The sequence below is a fragment of the Saimiri boliviensis genome, chromosome 5 (assembly GCF_048565385.1).
Source record: "Saimiri boliviensis isolate mSaiBol1 chromosome 5, mSaiBol1.pri, whole genome shotgun sequence".
Taxonomy (NCBI): Eukaryota; Metazoa; Chordata; class Mammalia; order Primates; family Cebidae; genus Saimiri; species Saimiri boliviensis.
This window is the reverse complement of record NC_133453.1, coordinates 28,877,152-28,896,497: the sequence shown is the minus strand read 5'-3', so window position 1 is coordinate 28,896,497 and position 19,346 is coordinate 28,877,152. Positions and strand designations below refer to the sequence as shown.

Here is a 19,346-nt window from a genome sequence, read left to right as displayed (position 1 = left end):
CCTTCTGCCCAAAGGTAAAAGACTTGTTTCCCAAAGTTAGTAAAACACAAGACTGACAATAAGACAAGGGTCTCTACTCTTGCAAGCCTGCCAAACAGAATGTCCAGAAACATCCTTCAGTGGCTACTTACTGACTTTAAACAAACTCTGTGTTCTTGGAAACATAGAACATATGCAGTGGTATGTACATAATTGTGCCTAAGTAGGATACTTAGACACATTCTGAGATAGAGCACAATAAACCCCATCAACAGGAAAACACAGTGTGTTACAGCCAACATAGCATATCATTCTGTTTTATTCCTCTTAAGTTTAACCATTAGTTTAGTACAAAAATAATTTGAGGTTTTTACCATCGAAAGTGATGGCAAAAACCACAATAACTTTTGCACCAACCTAATATTATAACTTCACACATGAATATGCTACAACCATGTGGCACAGAGCTCTTATGTCCTTCTACCATATATTTTGTGGCACAGTCTAGTTCCAGTGAAGTTTCCATCTAACATCATATAGAAATCAGAATGTGTGAATATTACATATGAAATTTCACAGACTATTCTATCCCAGTAAAAATGCTATTCCATCCCAGTTTTAAAAAAAGGCAGATTATGAAACTGTAACTATTAACCTCATAGCAAGATGTTAAGCACATATAGAAAATGGTCACTTTAAAACACAGTCATTTGATATTTAAGAATTATCAGTGACCTATTGCTTTAAACAACTAACAGTACCTACTATATGCCCCCTACCCTACACAATAGCTAGAAAGGAATCTTTTTAGGATATTATTTCTAGAACAGTTACTGGCATTTATTAGGCCCAGAAAAATATTGATGGGTGAATGAATGAATTCCTTCAGCAATGGCAATTCTACTAAGATTTCTCTTCTCTGCCTTTACACTGAGTTAAAAGGAAAATAACTTGTGTACAGAAAAGGAAGAGAATGATTCACATGGCTTAAAGGATATATACCGCATTTTAAGCTAAACAAAAAGCTTTGACCAAGCTAGCCAACCCTTAATATACAAGAAAATTATTGATTTTTCTATAAATTAGGGAAACTGCAGATTGTATCTACAAGTGGGGTATGTGTGTGTGTGTGTGCACACACACACACACATGCACATGTGTACACACACACTGGGGAGATGTCCTTTGGAATAAAATTTATTTCAAAAATAGAAACATGCATATAGTTTTCTGTGAATATTACTCATTCGAATCTATGTAACACAGTATTTAATATGCTAGGAGTTGAAAAACTGACATGTTAAAATAGCACAAAGACATGTCTAGGCTAGTTACTGTTGAGTGGCACTTAGTGTGGATTTACTCACTGGAAACTGTCCTTGATATGCTGCCTGTCTCTTCCCAGTAAGTGGCAGTGAAGGTCAGTGAATCTAATTTGACAATAATGAGCCCTGCTCTGCAATGTGTTATAATATTGTGTCTTTACTTCTTTTTTTTTAAAAGGTATCAACCAATCAAAAATACTGTTCAATGACATCAGGGAAACCCCAGGAGAGCTGGGGAGAGTTAAAGAACAGTACCCTCTTATTTTTCTTTTCCAATAATGGAGACAGCAGAGGTTATGAACCTGTTCAATATGCATTAAAACACAACACAGCCTGATAGGAATGTTTTAATTAATAACAATTATCTTCTGCAGAATTGTGATTCAAGCCAGGTCTCTGAGCATGAAGGAGAAACTTGACACTTGTGCTTCTTTGTGGACAGAGAGATTTTAAGCAAAGTTAATGGAAACTCAGCGGATGAATGGTGCCGCAATTCAAATGTACTGTAAAATTGCTGAAATGATTTCAATGTCACAGGACTACACTGCATTGCATTTATGATTATTACCACTTGCTACGCTTTAGTAATATTTTGTCAAATGTTTTAAAGCTTGTCTCAATAAAAAAATGTGTTTCAGAGAAAAACGTTGATGCAATAATTCATATTATATTTACCCACATATAATATTCTATGCACATTTTAAATACTCTATGTATAATTTATATATTTAAATAATTATAGAAAAGGTTCAAAAGTTGGAATGTTGACACAAGGATAATGGACTAATAGTCACATTCCACCTCAATGTCTTTGCAAATCTTATTCTATATCCTAAGCTTTTATTTCTCAAAAGATGACTCTGGAACAGGATTTGTGAGAATCACATTTTGGGTATATGTTTAAAATATATATTTTTGGGCTCAACCCCAGACCTCAGAGTCAGCATATCCTGGGGCAGAGGCAGGGGTGCGCCTATAATTCTGCATTTTAACAAGTTCTCCAAATAATTCTTGTGCGTTCTAAAACCCAAAAAAGCAAGAGGCTCTTAAACTGGCAACCCCAGAATACAGGGGTCCAAAAGCTTGAGATGGGAAAAACATACACCTTCATTTTCACTGAACTCTAGTCAAAATTTAGCACTCCCATCAGTTATGAATTTAGCCAACAAATCAGAGTATTTTTAGATATCTGTGTGTCATCAATAAATATCAGACATATTTTCCTATATTACAGTTGTAGATATTGCAAAATATTATTGACATTGATGACTACTTTGAAATTGTTAGCTATTAAATTTTCTGCCAGAGGTTTTAATTATAAAATGAACACATACATTACTATATCAGAAAAACAATTAATGATATTTCAACAAATGTGTTTCAATATAACTGGTTTCCTTTGTAATTTATGCATTTTATTTGATATATTTTTAAAAATGTTTCTGAATGGGGCCCATAAACTTCACCTGACTAGCATAAGGGTCTGTGACACATACAAATTCAAGAACTCCTGTCTCAGCAATCCTGGCTCTTGTATTTATTCAGAGGGAGAAGGAAAGAGTAGAAAGAGCTACAAGCTGTGTCTCTGAATCAAACAAATCCTCCCTGGCATTTCCTCTGAACGGATATATGTGTGGGAGCACGAAGGAAAGTGGTTTATGAAATTCCAATGTGTTTAAAAGTGGGGAAAAGAAAGGAAAGCAGGAACAGAAACACCTGTCAGTTACGAATGGCTTATTGGCTGAGTTCGTCAGCAGGGGAGCTGAATTTGATCAGTTCTGCCATGATTAGTGTCACTGCAGTCAAGTGTAATTTCTGTATAAATAGAAGTGGTGGATAGGAAAATAATTCGGTCCATCCCGCCAAATTGCATCAGTCAGCACAGACATCAAACATTGTCAGCCCGAGGTGGGGAAGCACGCATACCCAACCAAGCCTATAATTGTATTTGGTATTCAAATATTTTAAACTAGAATATGATCTTCGACATAAGACCAAGGAAAAATCATTGTTGATTGTGTAGCTCACTGAACTGCGAAAATAGCATTTGTGTATTTTTGTCTTTTTGGCAAAAGTGAGCAAATGTAAATTTTTGTATTTTGTCACTTTTTTGCTAAAGAGTATTTTTCTTTCAAACTTGCCTGTCTTCTAATACCTTAGCTTAGTGTATGAAATCTCCATCCAATCAGTTGTCCATGACAGAGATACACTGGCCTCCTTCCTCTCCTCCATCAAACAGATCACTAAGTCCTGTTGCTTCCATCTCCCTAACATCCCTGAAAGGAATTCACTTCCCTTAGCCCACTGCTACTAGGTTAGTTCAGATCATCATTATTTTAGCTAGAATTATAGGAACGGACTCCTAACTTGTCTCCTGTGCTTTAATCCTGTTGGTCTCCAAACTTTTCTCCATATGTTCATAAAAATAATTTTGTTTTGAGATGGAATCTCACTTTTGTTGCCCTGGCGAGATCTTGGCTCACTGTAACCTCTGCCTCCCGGGTTCAAGCAATTCTCCTGCCTCAGACTCCTGGGTAGCTGGAATTACAGGTGCCCGCCACCACGCCTGGCTAATTTTTGTATTTTTAGTAGAGACAAGGTTTCTCCATGTTGGTCAGGCTGGTCTTGAACTCCTGACCTCAAATAATCCACCCACCCCATCCTCCCAGAGTGCTGGGATTATAGGTGTGAGTCACCACAACTGGTCAAAATAATTTTTTAAATGCATGTCTTGATGTCATTCTCTTGCAAAAACATGTCTATGGTACTCCACAGCTCTTAGACTACATACCATACTTCTTAAAATGGCCTATCAGCTCTTCGAGATCTGGCTTAAATTTCTAGCGTTAGCACTCCCCCGTCACATTGTAGACTTTGACTTTTTTTCCCCAGCATTTCTGGGCCATGGCACATGATTTCCCTCTGACTAGAATGATCTGTTTGCATGTCTAACCTCAGCTGATAGCTCCGGTGGGATGTTATCACTGGCACCTCTAAGTGGAGTGAGATGGTCTCTCTGAGTGTTCGCGTAGTATTCAATACGTATCTTTTTTTATTGTATTTGTTAGATGAGATTGTATTTGGATGTTTGTTGCTGAATTAGCTGAATTAACCAGAAGGATCTGTGTCACTACAACACAGTTAATGTACTTAATCTGAGATTAAATCCAGGATAGTTCTTTTTGAAAATATTTTATATTTACTTGTAGCAAAATCATTTTTAGGTATCGTAAACTTTGACACATTACTGTTCAAAGGAACAAAAGAGTGGACTGTATTGAAACCAGGAAGAAAATTAATTCTATATCTAATATCTCATTAGATACTATAGACTGAAATCTCGTTATAGACTAAAACTATGCTTTAGTAAGTTTGGAATAAAAAGCTTGTTTATAAAGCTTATCAATTGATAAGTCTTATTAACTAAAGTAAAATCCACATGTATAGAAATTTGTTTAGTGGCTGGCACACAATAGGGCGCAGGAAATATTTGTTAAATGCATGAATGACTAGCTCTTCCTAAGTCTTTGGACTAGTAGGCACTTCGACTGGAGGTAAGGAGACCAGAAGGGGAAAGAAGCCTGCTCTTAACACTCTTGACACTGCTATCAGTGAAACTAAATATACAAATCTGATTGTGTCACCATGTTGCCTATACAACTGAGATAAGCTCCTCTGAACTACAGGACAAATAGCATAACCCTGGGGATGAATTAATAATAGTGATGATAAAATGAATATTTGGTGAACACCTACTGAGTATAGTCACTGTGCCAAGTACTTTATTTGTCTCACTGACTCCTTTGAACAAATTAGGAAGCAAACAGTATTACATCCATTTTGCAGAGAAGAACAGCAAGATTAAGCCCGAAGTCACATGGATAGCAAATGCAAAAATAAAAGTGAACCACAAACAGATTCCTGAGCACACATGCTGAAGCTTTTTACTATATAAATCATGAAACCTTTAGTTCTAACCTATCTCACTGGATACCAACTTGTTAAATACCCATCTCTTGACCCCACTGTTTCCTAATCCCCAAACTCCCAGCACCTTATGCTGGAGATACTGAAAATGAACCACGTTGTTGTAAGACTTCTGTGAGATGCACATTTTGCTACCTTTGCCAAGAATTCCCTACTCCTTCTCATCTGCCCCAAAAGTATCTTATCTATCCATGTCTTAATTTCAGTATCTTATATCTTCTACTCTGAAAAGATATTTCTGACTCTTTCAACAAGACAATCTTTCGCGCCTTATTACACTTTGTAATGTGTTATATATGACTTTATTAATTAATTTATTTATTAAGTAATTGTGTTTCTCAGGGCCACCCACATCCCCAATAAACAGAAAGTGAATTCTCTAAAACTAGAGACAATGTACAATTCACTTTTGTATCCACTATGAGCTAGCCTAAGTCCACAATTTAGCAGAGGCTCATTAAATATTTGTCAATATGAGATTATGGATGTGTTTTGAGAGAGGATATACTTAGGAATGATGATATGACAAGAATAAGAAGTACCTGTCAAAATGCTAAGAATGCAAGAGAGAAGAAGATATGCAAAAGATGGATACACTATTGTGGCATACAGAGTGGAATGAGATTATTATTATAGGGGAAAACTAGATATCAGTAGGGTATCACTGATCATTAAATAATATGATAATGTTTTTAATAAAGAGTCTACATGATGAATGAACCATTGAAATGTGGTCAATATACTATTTTTTAGTAGGTAAGTAAGAAGAATGCACCTCAGAAGGTTTCTTTTTTTTTTAACTTGGAAAGTTTATAAAAGAGTAAAAGTCAGTCACTGAGAAAATTCAGTATTTATTCCACAGACACATGGCCTTAGAAACACTTTGCTGAGCCACTTGCAGATGCTGATCCTCAGAAACTACAAAATCATAAGTGTTTGCTGATTTAAGGTGTTAAACTTTAGTGTGATTTTTTTTTTTTTTTTTTTTGGATAGAAACAGAGAGCTAACACAGGCCAGAATCATATATAATTCCATGACTTTGTTATCTTTCAAGAATTTCCTTATTTTTGATGCCTACACTTTTCTCAATGTCTCAGATGGACAACTAAATTGCTACTATGGATTTACTTCTTACTAAAACAGATTTTACATTTGTATAATGTAGATTTACATATGTATTACTTATACATTTAAAAGAATTAGAAGTTCATATATTTTCAACGAAAAGGAACTCATCTAATTGCCAGCCTGAGTTGCATAATGTGGACCTCATGCTGTGGCAGTTGCTGCTTTCCCAAGTTGGGTATGACAGGCTAGTTGCAATTACATAAACGGATTGTCTTCTATCATCCTCACCGGTGCATTAACGAAAGCCTGCACAATTAAAGAAAAGATCACACTGCTTGAAGAAAGCAAGGCGACCAGTTTAAATCAGTAGACGAAATTAAAATCATTCTACTAGCACTATTTTCGAATCCAGCAATTGCTAACACTGTTCCGAAATGCTACATATTCAAGGATCTTACATACTCTGAGCCAAACTTACCAATAAAAATGTGATAAATGGCTAACATACTTTTCTTAATTACTCTATAAAACTGACAAGTGGAAAATTTATACAATATTAGAAAAGGAAAACCATTATTTTTAGGGTTACTCTATATCCAAAACCTTAACTCAGACTCCTTCCTTTACAACAGGTTTCTCAAGACAAATCGATGGCAAGCCCGAAACGCATTGTCTTGACACTACTCAGTTTCTCCTTTTGTCACTAGTCATCCTATTCTCTAGCTAAACCCCTATTATTGATTTTAGCACAACCCTTTCCTCAACAGGGTGAATATTTCATATGAACTCTGGGTTCAACGAATGCAGGTAAGGCAAGAACCAATTAGTGCCACAGTAAGCATAAGGAACACTGGATTGGACACTTCTGGCTTGTCCCTTGCTTGCAGGAGCCTGCATGATAGCTATAAACTCAGAAAGGTAACAAGGGGGAAGGTGGCCAAGGCCTATTTAAAAATAAAAACTTTATTATTTATTTATAATCAAGTGGCTCACAATTGTCCCTCTCCCATACTCACTTTTCTTATTTCCTGGTGAAGAGAGTGAACTCTATCCACCAAGTCCTCTGTAGTCAAATAGAACCTTTTTTATAAAATCTGTATCACACACACACAAAGTCTTTTAAATGTATATGAGTGTGAATGAAAACACGGAAAAATCAAATAACTATTTCCTATGTTCTACTGGTTCTCTATGTCTACATTTTTATGACATAATCACAGTGTGGTTACACTTTGGGATTTTATATATTCCTCTAAGAATAAGAGAGATGGACATCCAATGCTAAATTCTACTGAAAATTCATGGGTCTAGGTCTTAGAGCTATTCTCTTTTTAGAGAATTTAACTCTTCATGAATTCAAGTTACTTGGCTGGCTATTTCCTACCAAAGCCTAGGGCCCTCTGACATCTGATGACCTTTTCCTCTTTTTTTTTTTTTACTTCATACACACACTTAGCATATGCAATTTTAATCAACCAAAAGAAAATCCTAAATGTACAAGTGAAAAAATTCCAAACTGTTAACACGGGCTTAACTAATATCAGCTACTTTTATGTACAGCTGTATAAGTTCAAAAAACCTATCCTATATGTATGTACAAAAGTTTATACACAGGTCTGTACATAGGGTCTATACATTTATTTCCTCAGAACCCTTAGGTGCCACCTCTTGGTGAGGACACCAACACTTTATTCACATATCTTACAAAAGAAAAAACATTTCTAGGATTGATGACGTTGTGAATCCTGTATTCAGACAACGTACACTCCACTGGACTGGTTAAGATCCTTCCATCATAATGCGGATCACACCAGGTGCACGAGTTCCCCCATGCAGCTTCACACAGAGTACTCCAAAGTAAAAGCCCATAAACCAACCCGAGATGAGGAAGCAGAGCCCTGCCCAGGGTGCCACCACAGGTCTGGGCTTAGTTGAGTCTGCCTGCCCTGCTCACCGTCGGTATTCCAATTCATCTACTCTGATAACTTTGGTGGGCATGGAGGGCAGGTGTTGCTGTAGCACATCTGAGCCAAACGATTTGGCGAGTCCCACGCATTATCGACCTAAAGCAGCTGGGAGAAAAATGCCCACCTTGGCATCCCCAGTTCCTGCAACACCTTTTCTCTGCCCTGTCCACAAAGTTCCCCTTGTCCTCCATGTCCCTATGGTTCGGCCTGCTCACCAGCTTTACCCAGGATTGGTGCAGAGGATGCTGGCACAGGGAGTACATCCACAGCACGTTCCAAATTTGCTCCAAGCTGGTGTGCTTCCTCCTGGGATGGACTTGACTCATTTACAGGGAGTATCTGGCCCTATCCTGGGTCAGCCCTTTTACCCTTTACCTGCTGCTAGTCACCCTCTCTTAAACCCTCGTCCTGGAACACCTCTGCATCTGGCAATGATGCAACAGCAGCTACAGTGCTCAGTTTTGCATCCTCCAGGCTCTGGTTCCCAGGCAGTGTTCAGTGTTCAAACAGCCCCTTAGAATGTGCCCAGTGGGTTAGGCCTGCCCCACATGCACTCCCAGCTGGAGCATCGCCCCAGCCAGAGGAGCAGCTCCCCTGTGGGACTCGCCAGATGACCTCTTCTTAATTGATAACTTTGACTTTTATGAGATATCTGCACAAATGTAGCCCTTACTAAGGGTAGGTTAGGGAAGGGAAGGGAAAGCACTTGATTTCAGAAGCCATTATGACTGTGTTCATATTTGAAAGTAGAAACTTTAAAAGACAGGTAACAAATTGTCAGAGAAGCACTGCAAATGCAAATGAAGTCGAGAGTCAAATAAAATTAAAAAGGAAAACATGCATTACTAAAAAGTAATGTTTAATAGTCCATAAATATTCATAAATATGTCACATCCACAAGCTTATAATGCTAGAGGTTCAGTACTAAAAGAAAGAAGCCTGCTTAGAATAGGAACAAACAACAATAATCATAAGTCAAAAAGTCTTTAATCTTCATCAGCCACACAATTGAGATCACATCAAAATATATCTCTACAGTCTCTTTCCCTCATCTATCCTCATATTTAATATTCATGAGTACAAAGGAAGTTTCTATGTAATTTCCTTTTTTTAATACTTCACTATTAGGTGTCCCCATACTAACATAATTAACTTTACCAGAAATTATTGTCATACCCATCTGCCTAAATTTTCAATTATCTTTGCCTCTAGACATGAGTAGCTACCTTGTGAAATGATATCATCGGGATAATTCCTTCATATTCAAAATATCTCCTTTTCTCCCATAGCTTGATGCAAATATAATGATTAATATGAAAGAGGAGGAAAAGTTTTATGCTAAACTCTAAAATCTTTTGTATTAGGAATTTGTGTCTTAAATCAAGCATTTCTATCTCAAAGGCTTCATATTGGTAAAAATCTACAGTTCTTGAAGGATCATCTTCTATTGCTTTTTCATGAACTATCTTTTAGATAAGGAAAATACATCATATTTAAAGTAAATTTTGAATGAAATTATAAGGAAAGTGCTTATTATTGGCCATCTGGCAGTACACTAGTTCTTTGAGTTATATGATCATAAATAGTATAGGAATTCAAAATACATGAATAAATCCACTCTAAACCTTAACATTTGGTAAGAAGTGTGATTTTGTGATTAAAAATAATATTCTCCTATGAGTTGGGACTAATTTTTATAGTAGCACATACGATCTAAAAATTCCTAATTAATCATTGCTTCCATTTTTCCTCAGTTCATAAATGACAATAAATAGCAAATGTTGAGGAAAATCCAGAGCAACTGGCACTTATATATTGTGGGACTATAAAATGTGTCAATTACTTTGGGAAAAAAATCGTCTAGTAATTTCACATAAAACCAAATACTACATCTATTCTGTAACCCAGCAATTCTACTTCTAGGTATTTACTCAAGAATATGAAACCTATGTACGCAAAAGATATTTGCAACAATAATAATAGCACATTATAAATAACAGCCTAGGTATAAATCAAAGGGAAAATTAACAAATAAATTATAGTATATTCATGTAATGAAATACTACTTATCAATGAAAAGGAGCAAATTACTCATACATGTACCAACATAAACCTCAAAAACATTTTCCTTAAAAAACTCTTAGCCAGGCGCAGTGGCTTATGCTTGTAATCCAGCACTTTGGGAGGCTGAGGCAGGCGGATCAGGAGGTCAGGAGTTCGAGACCAGCCTGGCCAGTATGGTAAAACCCTATCTCTACTCAAAACACAAAAATTAGCTGGACTTGGTGGCATGCACCTGTAGTCCCAGCTTCTCAGGAGGCTAAGGTAGGAGAATTGCTTGAACCTGGGAGGCAGAAGTTGCAGTAAACTGAGATTGTGCCACTGCACTCCAGCCTAGGAGACAACAAGACTCTGTCTCAAAAAAAAAAAAAAAAAAAAAAAAGAAAAGAAAGAAAAAGAAAAAGAAAAGAAAAGAGAAGAGAAAATCTTCTACAAAAGTATATAGTGTATGATTTGAGTTCAAATAAAGGTAAAATTAATGTTAGTCCAAAAAAATCAAACTGATGTTTACATTGGGAAGTGAGGGAGAGAGACACTGGTAAGAGCTATGAGGGAACTTTGTGGATGATAGTGATATCTATATCTTGATAGGGATTTGCATTACTCAATTGCAAGTATTTGATAAAACAGTGAATATGCACTTAAGATTTGCACAATAAATTATATATGTTTTATATCAAAAGAAAATGCTGTAATCAGATACTGAACTTTATTGTTGTTATTTTCTTTTTTGTAATACAGAGTCTCACTCTGTCATTCAGGCTGGAGTGCAGTAGTGTAATCTCAGCTCACTGCAACCTCTACCTCCCGGGTTCAAGCGATTCTGTTCCCTCAGCCTCCCATATAGCTGGGACTACAGGGACGTGCCACCACACCCAGCTAATTTCTGTATTTTTAGTAGAGACAGGGTTTTGCCATGTTGAGTAGTATGCATGCTAATGTATTTCTGCATTTCTGATTTCTGTAATTCATTTGTTGATGTACAAAAAATGAAACAGAATAGTGGATAGAGGGCAATAATGGGTAGAAATATGATAACACAGGTATAATAAAATTAATGGTTTTAGCTAAATAATATATTCTGTCAAATGTGCTCTGTGTAGTAACATTCACAATAAAATGTTAGGGTAAACTGCAGTGTGATTTACCCTCTAATCTTATGAATTAAGTAATTAACACTTTTGAAATTCAGGTAAACAATTTTATAATAACCAAAGCAACTCTTCAGTAGCTCTCTTGTTCTTCTCGAAAGATTTCTCTTTGAGTCCTTTGGGTAGCATTTGAAAATAGGAATGCCAAACCTTTTATCCACATCAGCATTCTCCTTCAATTTCAAACTAGGTAATAATTCAGTTTCTCTCCTTCTGTTGGAATCTCAGAATAAAAGAATCTCTTATCTATGAAAAGAAATCTTTACCAATTTTATGGCATGTGTTTTGCTTCGTAGCTTCTTGTCCATCAAATTTAACATCAATATGCTAAGAAACAAATGAGCCCCAAAGGCTATATGTATATTCTAATATTTCATGTTATTTTCTTCTTAGGTTTCCCATCACCCAATAACTGTTTTTCCAAGGTTTTCTTTTCACAGAATATGACAACTGAAAAAGATAAATGATAAAAAGACACTATTCATTAAAAAGGGTGAAGGGGCTAAACAAACTATTTTTTTTTTTCATTAATTTAACAGAGTCACTGCTACAAAGCCTAGAGCCATTTGCTGGTGTTCTAAAAGGGTCTGAGATTCAACTCTTGATCTAACACATAGATAAGAAATTGACTTTTACTTTTATAAATCTTAGAATATGTGATGAGAATTCTATTGATTAGTCTGTAGTAAACTGATGATGGCTCTTAGAACAATGAATACTTTTAACTGAATCATGTAAGCTAATACAATTTCAGGTGGCGCATGAAAAATCTGAAGCATTTAAGTATTGTGTCTTCCTTGTCACTGGAGTTCTACCATTAAAAGCCAGTCATACAAATAATATGACGGTGTTTTTACATAGCTTGTACCTTTCTAGCTTAGCATTAATGCCATATTTTTAGAAAGGACCTTTAGTGCATGGCATACTCATCAATTTTTTTTTTTTTTTTTTAAGCAGGGTCTCACTCTGTCTCCCAGGCTCGAGTGCAGCGGTGCAACTGCAGCTCACTGCAGCCTCAACCTCCTGCCTTCAAGCAATCCTCTTGCCTTGGTCTTCGAAGTAGCTGGGACTGCAGGTATACATCCCTACACTAGTCACTTTTAAAATTATGCTTATCTTCTGTAAAGATGGGGTTACTCTATGTTGCACAGGCGAGGTCTTGAGCTCATGGGCTTAAGTAATCCTGTTTCAGCCTCCCAAAGTTGCTGGGATTATAGGTGTGAGCCACCTGGCCAGGCATGAACAATTTTTCATATCAAATGGGCTTATATTAGACATATAACAAAGGTTAAAGTTAGACACATATAGAGCTGCACTGTCTAATACAGTAGCCACTAGCCACATGTGAATTTGACATATGGCTAGTCTGAATTGATATGTGCTATTAAGTATAAAATATATATCAGATTTTGAAGATGTAGAATTTTTTTTAAAAACAAAATATAAAGTATCAAAAATGTATCAATTTAATATTTTAGATATAGTTAATCCAAGTATATTACTAAACTAATTTCATCCATTTATTATTCATTTTTAATGTGGCCACTGGAAAATTTAAAATTAGATTTGTGGCCCTCGCATTTCTAATGAAAGTGCTAATGTAGAGATTTGTCACCTGGGAGAAATAATTTTATATTTAAACACAATATTTCCTTGACTTTGAAATACTATATAAACAAGGGGGAAAGAAAAAAGATATGATTGAATATTATTCCATTATGGGAAAATAAATAAATAAATATTACTTCTTCCTGTCATTAAGCTTCTATCCATCCACCAGATAGCTCTAATGCAATTCCTCATTTTGATTTTTAGGCTAATCCCTTTTTCTATCATCCCAGATGATTGGAAAACATGGAACAAATGGTTTTCTGCCTATTTTCAACCTCTTGTCATTTATTTAAAGAATAATTAAACCTTATGAAGATCTAATTTTTGCTAAATAATTCATTTTGCCTTGATCATTTTGAATAAAGGATCTGCATCCGTTTTGCTTGTGCTTGAGTGTGTGTATTATTATTTAAGTAACGTAATCTAGTATTAAGAACTCTTTGTCCTTGTGGACAAACTGTACTTTTAAGAAATTTTTCTTTTTCACATTTTAAATGGTCGAATAACTTAAAACATGAGTATAGTTTATAATAATCTATTTTACATTTTAAAAATAACTAAAAGAGATGATTCAAATGTTTCTAACATAAAGAAAGGACAAATATTTAAGGTAATGGATATCCCAACCTTTCAAAATTATATGAAATTAAACATTACATGTTCCCCCAAACTATGTAATTCTATTTTACATTAATAAAAATAGTTTTAGAAAAAAAAGAAGAAAATAAAAGATCATTTTTTAAATTAACTATGGTTAGTCAAACATGTTGTGGTCAACTCTGTCCACTCTCTCACTAACATCCAACCCTCCTGTCTTGTTCCTTCATCATCCATCCGAATTTTCCTATTTTATTCCCAATGAAAGAACCTTTATTTGGTCAGATAATCAGCTAGGATTAAAATGAAACTGGTTCAGTGAGTCATGCAAGTTGAGAGTGAGATCCCTTCTTTAGAGTTTTGATATCTTATTTATCACGAATTTTTTAATATCAATAACATTTTTAAAAGTTTTTACATTGATATATATTTTTTTACTGAGATTTTTGGCACCTCCATAAATTCCACATCAGAGGCAATGTTTCACTCACTTCACCATAATTCCAGCCCTGAGGTAATGAAAATAATCTTTGATTTGCAGAGAGGGTAAATCCTTTCATATGCCCCAAATGACAAATAGTGACTGATCTCAACAGATCAAGACGATGTCATTCCTCTGGCAAGTACGATAGAAGAAGTGAATTGTTTATAATAGCTTCTAACAAAGCTTTTTTCTTTTGTTTTCCTTTTTCCTGATAAAGTACCACAGAATTGGCTGGTGTTTCCTTAAAATTCATTTTATCCTTCCCATGTCTTTTTACCATCAATGTGGACATCATATTGAATGTGCAACAACCATAGAAATATTAAAAGGAAATTTTCTAAAGTCATTCATGAGCAACTGCATCAGCCATGGACTGCACATCTTTTGACTGTTAGTGGAAAACATTAAAAAAAAATTTAAACCTCTGTTGGGTTTTCTGTTACATAAAGCAAACCACAATCCCAACTGTTACACATGGACAAACTAAATTCTTCAATTATTTTAAACAAATATTTGTTCGTAACACTTTAATTTTTGCTTTAATCAAAAACTGCATTTGCAATATGTAACTATTTCACAGTATGTATTGAAAACATAGGTCTATTGTTTTGGTGACATAATTCTTATTTACATTTTAGAAAGTTGTGTTCTGATAAAATCACAATCATTTTCTTCAAACTCTATTCAGTCCGGCCCAAAATTTAATTTGATTCAACAAATACTGACTAAGCACCTACTCTCTGTTGGACAATAAATAAACTATTTTAAAGAACATAGACACAGTCCCTGACCTTTGGCATCTTACAGATTAGTTCTGATCAATCTTTGATATTACACTCTAAGCTAGATTATTGGTGATCATACTTTAACAGTGTAGAAATCCTTGAGGACATACTTCTTCTCACTACAGAGATAGATGAGAATGTTTCAAACTATTATGGTTGGAAATGCAGTTGGTTGGCTGTGCTGGTGAAATCAATACAACAATCTATTTGTTTTGTATTTTAAATTAACAAAACACATCTACAAAACTGTCTCATTTTAAAGGACACAAACAAATGGAAAAGCATTCCATCCTCATGGATAGGAAGAATCAATATCATGAAAATGGCTGTACTGCCCAAAGTAATTTTTAGCTTCAATGCTATTCCCATCGAACTGCCATTGACGTTCTTCACAGAATTAGAAAAAAACTATTTTAAATTTCATATGGAATCAGTGTAGACCCCGTATAGCCAAGAAAATCCTAAGCAAAAAGAACAAAGCTGGAGGCATCATACTACCTGGCTTCAAACTATACAAGTCTACTGTAACCAAAACAGCATGGTACTGGTACCAAAACAGACATATAGACAAATGGAGCAGAGCAGAGACCTCAGAAATAGCACCACACATCTACAACCATTTGATCTTTGACAAACCTGACAAAAACAGGCAATGGGGAAAGGATCTCCTATTCAATAAATGGTACTGGGAAAACTGCCCAGCCATATACAGAAAACTGAAACTGGAGCCCTTCCTTTCACTTCATACAAAAATTACCTCGAGATGGATTGAAGGCTTAGATGTAAAACCCCAAACCATAAAAACCCTAGAAGAAAACCTAGGCAATACCATTCAGGGCAGAGGCATGGGCAAAGACTTCATGACTAAAACACCAAAAGCAATGGAAACAAAAGCCAAAATTGACAAAATGGGATCTAATTAAACTAAAGAGTATCTGCACAGCAAAAGAGACTATCATCAGAGTGAACACGGAACCTACAGATTGGGAGAAATTTTTTGTAATCTACCCATCTGACAAAGGTCTAATTTCCAGAATTTACAAAAAATAAATTTACAAAAAACAAAAGCAAAAAGAAAAAAAAAACATTAAAAAATGAGAGCAAATGATATGAACAGACACTTCTCAAAAGAAGATATATATGTAGCCAACAAACATGAAAAAAAGCTCTATATCACTGATCATTAGAGAAATGCAAATCTAAACCACAATGAGATAACATCTCGTGCCAGTCAGAATGGCAATTATTAAAGAGTTTAGAAACAATAGATGATAGTGAGGCTGCGGAGAAATAGGAATGCTTTTACACTGTTGGTGGGAATATAAATTAGTTCAACCTTTGTGAAAGACAGTATAGCTATTCCTCAAGGATCTAGAACCAGAAACACCATTTGACCCAGCAATCTCATTACTGAGTACATACCCAGAGGAATATAAATCACTCTACTATAAAGACACACATACACATATGTTTATTGCAGCACTATTTACAATAGCAAAGTCATGGAGTCAACCCAAATGCCCATCAGTGATAGACTGGATAAAGAAAATGTGGTACATACATACCATGGAATACTATGCAGCCATTAAAAAAATGAGATAATGTCCTTTGCAGGGACATGAATGAAGCTGGAAGCTATCGGCCTCAGCAAACTAACACAGGACCAGAAAACCAAACACCACATGCTCTCACTCACAAGTGGGAGTCGAACAATGAAAACTCATGGACTTAGGAAGGGGAACAACACACACCAGGGCCTGTTGGGGGATGGGAGTAAGGTGAGGGTACTTAGAGGATGGGTCATTAAGTACAGCAAACCACCATGGCACACGTATACCTATGTAACAAGCCTGCATGTTCTGCACTTGTATCCTGGAACTTAAAGTAAAATATATTTTTAAAATTGCCTCATTTTCCTTTTAAAGCTCTATTGTTGGAACAACTTAGTGAAAATCAAGTCTTTAAAATTACTTCTCCTTAAGCAGCAGCCACTTAAACTGTTTTCTTTCTTTCTTTCTTTCTTTTTGGAGACAGAGTCTCACTCTGTTACCAGGCTGAACTGCAGCGGCACGAACTCGTCTCACTGCAACTCCTCCATCTCTTATTTAAGTGGTTCTCCTGCCTTAGCTTCCCAAGTAGCTGAGACTACAGGCACGTGCCACCACACCCAGCTAATTTTTCTACTTTTAGTAGAGATGGGGTTTCATCACGTTGGCCAGGATAGTCTTGATCCCTTGACCTCGTGACCCAACCACCTCAGCCTCCCAAAGTGCTGGGATTACAAGTGTAAGCCACCACAACCTGCCCTGTTTTCTTTTCTATAACTGAAATCCTTCCTTTTTGCATTCCTAACTTTCTGAGGAATACACTGGAATAATTTTAGGCTTGACTTTTTCAGGAGTAAAGGAAAAGAAGTATTTCGTCTTTGCAGATTTAAATGCGTTTTATATACAGTGTGCTCTATGAAATTAGTGCCAATTTGTTTTCATTAGAATTGTTCTTTGGCCATGACATCTCTTTTCTTCAATGATGCTTATTTATGTACCGGACAGCATTAGACATGCATGCATGCACTTTTTCTTTCAACAGACAGTTTCTAATGGAGGGCACCATGCTAAGAGCTGTGGGAGAGAAAGACAAACATTTCTTAATCCCAGGTTCTTAGGGACCTTAAAATCTAGTAGGAAAAATTAGATATATCAGCAAGTTAGGATACATGTACTCTGTAGAGGGAAAATTAATGTAATACAAGAAGAAAAACAAAAACTAACTTTAACATGGCTTATCCCAGAAGGCTTGATATAGCACATGACATTTGAACCAGGTTTAAAAAATGGCTAGGATTTCAAGAAAAGTAGTGAAAAATCAAGGACATTTAGGTAAGAGAAAACTGCAAAGCACAGAAATGATCAAGTGGATGTGCTGCTAATGAGGCCCATGCCTGAAGCACAGAATCTTTGTAAAGAATGATAGAGTTTAGGTTGGAATTCCAGAAATGTAACCTAAATGGCAGACTAAAGATTTTGTATTTTTGTCAAATAGAAGTACCTAAAGATTTTAGACCTCAACTGCCATCATATGTAACAAAATAAAATGAGATACATGAATTTACCTATAAATAAAGTATTTACATTTGGATACTATTCAGTGACGGCAAAGATGTGAGGAATAAGGTATAGTGATTCATACTTGGAAAATATCAAATCATTGCTTTCACTTTGAAAGGAAATTCATGAATATCTATGAGATTTTAAGTTTACATATTGTTTGACCTACAACTTTCAATTTTTGAAATTTATTCTCTAGAAATGCTGGTATGAGTGTGTAAAGAAATATGTACACAAAATATTTAATAAAGATGCATTCATCACAAAGAAGAAAAATCTTGCCTACTTATCAATAGAAAATTCAATTAGTAAAGTATGGAAAATCTGTATAGTATAATGCTCAGATTAAAAAAATAAGTTTATACATACACTTACAACCATCTGATTCTGGACACACCTGATGAAAACAAGCAATGGGAGAAGGATTCTCTATTTAATAAGTGGTTCTGGGAAAATTGGCTAGCTGAATGCAGAAAATTGAAATTGGATCTCTTCCTAATACCATATACAAAAATCACCTCAAGATGGACTAAATACTTAAATGTAAAATCCAAAACTATAAAAACCCTAGAAGAAAACCTAGGCAATACCACTCAGGACATAGGTGCAGGCAAAGATTTCATGACTGAAATGGTTTGGCTCTGTGTTTCCACCCATATCTCATCTCAAATTGTAATCTCCATAATCCCCACATGTAAAGAAGGGAAGGACCAGGTGAGAGGTGACTGGATCACTGGGGATGATTTTCACCATGCTTTTCTCCTGACAGTAAGTGAATTCTCATGAGATCTGATGGTTTATTAAGAGTTTGACGGTTCTTCCTTCACACAGCTCTGTCTTGCTTGCTGCCATGTAAGACATGCCTCTTCTTCTTCCTCCATAAATGTCAGTTTCCTGAGGCCTCATCAGCCATGTAGAGCTTTGAGTCAATTAAACATCTTTTCTTTATAAATTACCCAGTCTCAGGTATGTCTTTATAGCATTGTGAAATGGACTAATACAGTAAATTGGCACTAGGAGAGAGGTACTACCAAGAAGATACCCAAAAATGTGGATGCAACTTTGGAACTGGGCAACAAGCAGAGGTTAGAACAATTTGGAGGGATCCAAAGAAGACAGAAACTATGGGAAAGTTTGGAATTTCCTAGAGATTTGTTGAATGTTCTTGACCAAAATACTGACAATGATATGGACAATGACATCCAGGCTGGTCTCAGATAAAG

At 35.7% G+C, this 19,346-nt stretch overlaps 1 protein-coding gene and 1 pseudogene across 5 annotated transcripts in view; one reads left to right on the top strand and one right to left on the bottom strand.

Annotated features, from left to right (window-relative positions):
• The window catches only part of ERBB4 (erb-b2 receptor tyrosine kinase 4), a 1,202,488-nt gene that overhangs the window by 799,763 nt on the left and 383,379 nt on the right, over positions 1–19,346 (bottom strand). The window lies entirely within an intron of this gene.
• Positions 8,243–8,941, top strand: LOC141584496 (eukaryotic translation initiation factor 4E transporter pseudogene; annotated as a pseudogene).